Genomic DNA, 9024 nt, shown 5'->3' with positions numbered 1-9024 from the left:
GTAGAAGCCCCCTCAATGCAACCGGAAGCAGTTGTGTCATAATCACGTGGCAGTCATGAGACTTTAGGTTCTGGAACTTTTTCTCTGCCATGTTTATTATTCCCTTTATATTCGACGAGAAGCCAGACTGTACCTTAATATTGAGCAGGCATTCAAAGAAGATTTCCTTCTCTTCTTTGGTAAGAGCGTAGCTTGCATGACCCTGATGTATGCCGTCTTTTCCGTGCATACGTTGCTGGTCCTCCCGTGCCTCAGGTGTATCTTTTGTCTTCCCATACACGCCCAAGAAGCCAAGCAGGGTCACACAAAGATTCTTCGTCACGTGCATCACATCGATTGCGGAGCGGACCTCTAGGTCTTTCCAATAGGGCAGGTCCCAAAATATAGATTTCTTCTTCCACATGGGTGTGCGTCTGTCAGCGTCATTCAGAACAGGTTGTCCACCAGGACCCTTTCCAAAGACCACCTTCAAATCCTTGACCATATCATGTACATCAATACCATTACGGTGGCGAGGCTTCGTCCGGTGATCCGCCTCACCTTTGAAATGCTTGCCTTTCTTTCTTACGGGATGCCTGCTCGGAAGAAATCGACGATGTCCCAGGTACACATTCTTCTTACAATTAGCCAAATATATACTGTCGGTATCGTCCAAACAGTGTGTGCATGCGTGGTGTCCCTTGTTTGTCTGTCCTGAAAGGTTACTGAGAGCAGGCCAATCATTGATGGTCACGAACAACAACGCCTTTAGGTCAAATTCTTCCCCCATGTGCTCATCCCACACACGTACACTTGTTCCATTCCACAGTTGTAAGAGTTCTTCAACTAATGGCCTTAGGTACACATCAATGTCGTTGTCGGGTTGCTTAGGGCCTTGGGTGAGCACTGGCATAATAATGAACTTCCGCTTCATGCACAACCAAGAAGGAAGGTTATACAAACATAGAGTCACAGGCCAGGTGCTATGGTTGCTGCTCTGCTCACCAAAAGGATTAATGCCATCTGCGCTTAGACCAAACCATACGTTCCTTGCGTCATCTGCAAACTCCTTCCCGTACTTTCTTTCGATTTTTCTCCACTGTGACCCGTCAGCGGGTACTCTCAACTTTCCGTCTTTCTTACGGTCTTCTCTGTGCCATCGCATCGCCTTGGCATGCTCTTTGTTTTGGAACAAACGTTTCAACCGTGGTATTATAGGAGCATACCACATCACCTTGGCAGGAATCTTCTTCCTGGGGCGCTCGCCCTCGACATCATCAGGGTCATCGCGGCTAATCTTATAGCGCAATGCACCGCATACCGGGCAAGCGTTCAAATCCTCGTACTCACTACGGTAGAGGATGCAATCATTAGGGCATGCATGTATCTTCTACACCTCTAACCCTAGAGGGCAGACAACCTTCTTTGCTTCGTACGTACTCTCGGGCAATTTGTTGTCCTTTGGAAGCATATTCTTTATCATTACCAGCAACTTTCCAAATCCCTTGTCAGATACACCATTCTCTGCCTTCCATTGTAGCAATTCCAGTGCAGTGCCCAGCTTTTTCTTGTCACCTACGCAATTCGGGTACAACAATTTTTTGTGATCCTCTAACATGTGCTGCAACTTCTTCTTCTCTAAATCACTTGCACAGTTTCTCTTTGCATCGGCAATGGCCCGACCTAGATCATCAACGGGCTCATCCGATGCCTCTTCTTCAGCTTCTTCCCGCATTGTCGGCTCAGCTTCTTCCCGTATTACCGGCTCAGCTTCTTCCCTCATTGTTGTATCATCGTATTCAGGGAACCCATGGCCAGGATAGCTGTCGTCGTCCTCTTCTTCTTCATTGTCTTCCATCATAACCCCTCTCTCTCCGTGCTTGGTCCAAACATTATAGTGGGGCATGAAACCGGACTCAAATAGGTGGACGTGAATGGTTCTTGATGTAGAGTAATTGTGACCATTCTTACAGCCAGCACATGGACAAGGCATAAAACCATCTGCCCGCTTGTTTGCCTCAGCCGTAAGCAGAAAAGTATGCACGCCATTAATGAACTCGGGAGAGCATCGGTCATCGTACATCCATTGCCGGCTCATCTTCAATACACAGCACCGAAAACACCAAATTAATACAATACATAAAGTTCATACAACACTTAAATGCAACAAACAAATAACTCTCTAGCTAAAGAATTTAAATGCAACAACAAATGCGATCAAGATCGCAACTAAGGTAACAATTGATCCAACAGCATAATGATACCAAGCCTCACTATGAATGGCATATTTTCTAATCTTTCTAATCTTCAAGCGCATTTTCTCCATCTTAATCTTGTGATCATCGACGACATCGGCAACATGCAACTCCAATTCCATCTTCTCCCCCTCAATTCTTTTCAATTTTTCTTTCAAATCCTCGTTTTCTCTTTCAACTAAATTTAACCTCTCGACAATAGGGTCGGTTGGAATTTCCTGTTCAACTACCTCCTACATACAAATATCTATGTCAGCTTCATGGGCATAATTTGTCATAAACACGAAATGCAACAAATAGTTTTAAAAGAGAATATACCACATCCGAATCATAACAAGGGCGAGGGCCGACGGGGACTGATATCAAAATCATGGCACTATTTATAACAAACAACGTACGGGTAAGATAATTATACGAGTAACTATATATCCAAATCACACAAACATCAATTTTTTATATAAAACTTCATGAACAAGAGGCTCACCACAAGGTGGTGCCGGCGACGGGATGGTGCAGGCGACCGACGGTGGTTACGATGAAGATTTAGAAGGCACTAAGTAAACCACACCTACATATGCAAACTAAGTGTTATTTTGACCTCAATTTGCATATAAATCAAATACTAGCACATATATATAATTCCTCCCAAATTACTAAACTCAAAAATCAATCACTATATAAAGCATTGCACGAGCTAATCTAGCAATGAGAGATGAAAGGACAAAGTTGCTAACCTTTGTGATCATTTGAATGGATGGGGGCCTTCAAATCTTGACAAATTTTGGGCAAAATGTGTGATGAGCTTGAGAGGAAGAGGGAAAGAACAGAGAGGAGAGGGGAAAGGGGAAGAATAGAGCGAGCTCGGGTGGACGAAGGGTCTATGTAGGACGACCTTTAGTACCGGTTCATGATACGAGCCGGTACTAAAGGTGCTGGAGGGGCCCCAGACTGACAACATCCTGCCACCACTCACTTTAGTACCGATTCGTGGCACGAACCGGTGCTAAAGGTTCACCATGAACCGGTACTAATGATATCTGCTCGCCTAGCCATTGGTACCGGCACTAATGGACACATTAGTGCCAGCTCAAATTCAAACCGGCACTAATGTGCTTCACATTTGACCCTTTTTCTACTAGTGTGTATATATATATACTGTTGTTCTAAGACTGATCATGATGCCCTCATGTCCGTATTTTATTTTTATCGACACCTCTATCTCTAAACATGTGGACATATTTTTCGATTTCGGCTTTCGCTTGAGGACAAGCGAGGTCTAAGCTTGGGGGAGTTGATACGTCCATTTTGCATCATGCTTTTATATTGATATTTATTGCATTATGGGCTGTTATTACACATTATGTCACAATATTTATGTCTATTCTCTCTTATTTTACAAGGTTTACATGAAAGAGGGGGAACGCCGGCAGCTGGAATACTGGGCTGGAAAAGGAGCAAATATTATAGACCTATTCTGCACATCTCCAAAAGTCCTGAAACTTCACGGGAGCACGTTTCAGAATATATATAAAATATTGGGCGAAAGAAGTACTAGAGGGGGGCCACCCACCGTCCATGAGGGTGGGGGCGTGACGCGCCCCCTGCCTCGTGGGCCCCCTGGTGGCCCTCTGATGCCCATCTTCTGCTATATGAGGTCTTTCGTTTGAGAAAAACCATAAGCTAGCTCACGGGACGAAACTCCGCCACCACAAGGCGGAACCTTGGCGGAACCAATCTAGGGCTCCGGCAGAGCTGTTCTGCCGGGGAAACTTTCCTTCGGGAGGGGGAACTCATCACCATCGTCATCACCAATGATCCTCTCATCGGGAGGGGGTCAATCTCCATCAACATCTTCACCAGCACCATCTCATCTCAAACCCTAGTTCATCTCTTGTATCCAATCTTTGTATCCAAACCTCATATTGATACCGGTGGGTTGCTAGTAGTGTTGATTACTCTTTGTAGTTGATGCTAGTTGGTTTACTTGGTGGAAGATCATACGTTCAGATCCATTATGCATATTAATACCCCTCTGATTATGAACATGAATATGCTTTGTGAGTAGTTACGTTTGTTCCTGAGGACATGGGAGAAGTCTTGCTATAAGTAGTCATGTGAATTTGGTATTCGTTCGACATTTCGATGAGATGTATGTTGTCATCCCTCTAGTGGTGTCATGTGAACGTCGACTACATGACACTTCACCAATGTTTGGGCCTAGAGGGAGGCATTGTGAAGTAATAAGTAGATGATGGGTTGCTAGAGTGACAGAAGCTTAAACCCTAGTTTATGCGTTGCTTCGTAAGGGGCTGATTTGGATCCATATGTTTCATGCTATGGTTAGGTTTACCTTAATACTTCTGTTGTAGTTGCGGATGCTTGCAATAGGGGTTAATAATAAGTGGGATGCTTGTCCAAGTAAGGACAGTACCCAAGCACCGGTCCACCCACATATCAAATTATCAAAGTACCGAACGCGAATCATATGAACGTGATGAAAACTAGCTTGACGGTAATTCCCATGTGTCCTCGGGAGCGCTTTCCTTCATATAAGAGTTTGTCCAGACTTGTCCTTTGCTACAAAAAGGATTGGGCCATCTTGCTGCACCTTATTTACTTTTATTACTTGCTACTCGTTACAAATTACCTTATCACAAAACTATCTGCTACCGACATTTTCGGTGCTTGCAGGGAATACCTTACTGAAAATTGCTTATCATTTCCTTCTGCTCCTCGTTGGGTTCGACACACTTACTTATAAAAAAGGCTACGATAGATCCCCTACACTTGTGGGTCATCAGGAGCCTTCTCGACATACCCTTGAGCCAACTGATGTTGTTATTAAGCTTGCAAAGAAGACAGATAGAATACCTTGTGACGTCCTTAAAAATGTTAACATTATAATAGGATCACTCATTTATCCCATTGGTATTTACGTACTGATGATTTCACAGGATCAAGATTATCCTATTGTTTTTGGAACTTCTTTTATGAATGTTGCATGAGCTTATATCAAAAAGAAAACTATCTCTATGAATGGGGGTGAGATGGTTAAATTTCCATTTTGTTCCGTCTTAAGAAAACCATATCAAGAAGAAGCTCAAGATGAGGGAGAGCAAAAATTAAATCAACTAGTTGAGACTCATCTCCAAACTCCGAAAGATGAAGTTGAAAGGGTCCTGGTAAGACTGATGAGTGATATTTTTTACTTCTAAAGTTAAGTTTTTGTTTTTGTTTTAAATTTTAAATTTTTAGTTTAAGTTTTATTTTTGTTGCTAGTCTTGTCAGTTGAGAAAACCCAAAAAGATTACTATGGCTCATAATCTTGGGAGTTTTGCTACTCCCAGCAGCAACTTCATGCGTGAACCCATAGCACAACCTGAGGTTGCAGTCGATGAGTATGCGATCAAACCGAACTTAGTTTCCATGGTTCAACGCGACCAATTTGGAGGCTCTGCTTCTGAAGATGCTGGTATGCACTTGCATAATTTTACTGAATTGTGCAACATGACACGCATTAGAGATTATGACCCTAATGCTTTAAAGTTACGTATCTTTCCGTTCTCTGTGAGAGGAAAAGCAAAGGAGTGACTTCTAGCTCTACCTAGAGGCAGTATTACTTCTTGGGCTGATTTTTTGCATTAATTTTTTATCTATGTTTTGTCCACCTACAAAGATTATGCAGTTACATTCTCATATTACACGTTTCAAGCAGGAAGAACGTGAGCCACTAGCGCTTGCGTGATAGAATAAAAGAAGCTCTAACGAACTGTCCTAATCATGGACTAGATGAATTGTTAATCCTTCATATGTTTTATAATGGCTTAAATCACATGTCAAAAACTATGCTTCATACAACTCTTGGAGGAATAATTATGGGAAATCCCATAGATGAAGTCAAGAAACTACTCGATGATATGCAAGAAAACCATGCGGAATGGCATGTTGAGAGAGCCACTACTAAGAGGGTGAATGCCATTGAATAAAGTAGCACAGAGTTGGCAACCAAACTTGATGAACTTATCTCCATGATGAAAGGTAAAGAAGAGGTAAATGTGTATGTCATTACTAATGAATGAACTAGTGATGTGAATTTTATTGCTCATAATAGCTATAGTCCCAACTGGAAAAATAATGGTTATGCTCCTAGACTTCATTATCCTAGTAATGGAGGGGCATCAAATAATTTCAATGGAGCTAATAGCACCAATAGAAATAATCTTGAAGAAACTCTTAAAAAATTATTGCTAATTGAACTGAGCAGAATGAAAACTTCAAGAATATCTTGAAGAATCATGATAACTTACTTGGTCAATTGACCAGTAAGGTTGTTGGACTAACAAATGACGTGCAAATACTTGAAGGAAGATCCAAGAATATGGAAGCACAAGTGGCTAAAATTGTAGAGAGCCAAACATAAATCTTAGCCAAGTTTGTAGGTAAACCAAAACCTAACCCGTTTGAAGATGTTAAGATGGTTAGAAGCAACGATGAGAAGATCGAAGAGCGAGACACAAGCCATGAGCCAGAGTATAATTACACCATTGCTTATTTTTGTGAAGATGATATCAAGGAAATATCCACTACTTGAGGTAATTAATAACAAAGAATATAATGTCTTTGTTGAGAAAGTTACAACCAAGGTAAAGCTTTACAGTAATTTACCAACCAAGCAAGAAGATGCTTTTGAACCCATATAGAGATTGAGATTGGATTGAATAAATTCGGTGCTTTATGTGATCTAGGGGCTAGTGTTTCCACTATTCCCAAATTTGTTTATGATAGTCTCAATCTAGGTCCTTATGCAACTACTAAAATTATATTGAATATGGCCAATTCTACTTTTACTCGGGCAGTAGGCATTAAGCATGGAGTTATAGTTCAAATTCATGATTGCCCTGTCATGATTGATCTTGTGATAGTAGATATGCCTGAAGATATTATTGCTCCTATAATTCTCGATAGACCTTTTCTAAATATGTTTAACTCGATATCCATGATTCAGTATATTATGAATAAACATGTTTGTGATGACAATTAGAGATTATAGTTGCTCATGTCATGCTTAAATAGCTAGGAGTGAATAATGATTTATCTTGAGTGTCAACATGCATTTGAATGGTTGTGATGTAGTATGTTAGTATAGTATCCTCCTCTGAATGTTTCGAGTGGCTTGACTTGGCACATGTTCACACATGTAGTCGATTCAAGCCTTCATGATGTTTATGTTCAGGGTGTTTATATCCTACTCATGCTTGTATTCAATGTTAATTATTCGCAATGCATGATTATGACTGTTGTTGCTCTTTAGTTGGTCGCTTCTCAGTCTATTTGCTAGCCTTTGCCCGTACTAAGCGGGAATACTGCTTGTGCATCCAAATCCTTAAACCCAAAGTTGTCCAGATGAGTCCACCATATCTACCTATATGCGGTATTACTCTGCCGTTCCAAGTAAATTTGCATGTGTCACCTCTAATCATTCAAATATACATATGTTGTGTGCTATTATCTTTGCCTCCTGTCGTTTTATCCAGCGGTGTGCAAATGCTCTAGAAGCGGAGATTGTAGCAATCCTGAAGGGGTGACGCTAGGAATGGAGAGAAGTAGTGAACATCTCATGGTGGAGACAGACTGCTTGGTAGCTGCACCGATGATTCTGACCCTGGTTCTTGATAAATCCTTGCTAGCTCCCATGGTGAATGACATCAAGCAGCTTTTAGCTGGTAAGCCACATGAAATACTAGCCATCGGTAGAGACCAAAATAAGGCGAGCCATGCACTGGCTCACATGGAACGCATGCTCCCCAAGACCGCTGGCTGGTTGCGTTGTGCTCCGGGCGAGGTCAAGACTATTTTACAATCTGAGTGTAATGAATATGGTTAAGTAACGAAAGTGTTTCTATTCGCAAAAAAAATTAATTTGCTGTTGGACCACTAAAATAATTGTCAGGGACAAATTGAGCATCCAAATAGAGTTGATATTATTTTTTACCAATACTTGAGGATTTTATAACATATTATACACATTTTGTTTCACTATTTGATAAAATAATTTAGCTTACAATTTAAATTTGAATTTGACTTTGGTTTTATCAATAGGGGCAATTTAGCTTAGCAAAATCAGATGACATGACATCATTAGTGTGAGATTACTGTAGCATGACATCATGGGTGTTACACATCCAAACCATACCACGGTTCTGGAAGAACTACAACCATACAAAATAAAGTCGTGACTCATTTATTCTGAGATCACTTTATTCTGAGATCGACTCACTAGGTTGATCACGATCTTTCACCCATCAGTCATGACTTAATATCACGTATCCAGGCCATATTGCACGATCAACCTATGACTGAAAATTTGATAACAGTTACGCCTTTTGCATAGTCCATCCCAGCAATAATAGGACGTACTGTATGCTCCAAAGCCAATGCAATTCTCTCTCACCAAGCAGCTAATTCAGCTTGGAGCGCACTATCGCATGTAAGAAACCCTTTGCATGCTATGAAAATAATGGCTCTTGTAGCCTCTCCCAGCACCATTTCGGCTCTAACCGATATGTCTGTTACCACAAACGAACTGTCTGGATTCAATTTTGTTCAACCTTCAGGTGGTCTGGTCCAGCTCCAGTCATCACCTATCGTTCTAGTGTGCCGTTATGCCGATGTTGAAGCATTTATCTACCCTGTAATGTGCAATGACACTTACAATATTACTATGTAGGTATTTCTAGATGCACATTATAGAGTTGATTTACTCCTATAAGAACCTTCAAGAAGGTTCAGT

The sequence above is a fragment of the Triticum dicoccoides genome, chromosome 1A (genome assembly GCF_002162155.2).
Source record: "Triticum dicoccoides isolate Atlit2015 ecotype Zavitan chromosome 1A, WEW_v2.0, whole genome shotgun sequence".
Classification (NCBI taxonomy): domain Eukaryota; kingdom Viridiplantae; phylum Streptophyta; class Magnoliopsida; order Poales; family Poaceae; genus Triticum; species Triticum dicoccoides.
Note: the sequence above shows the minus strand (reverse complement) of the source record.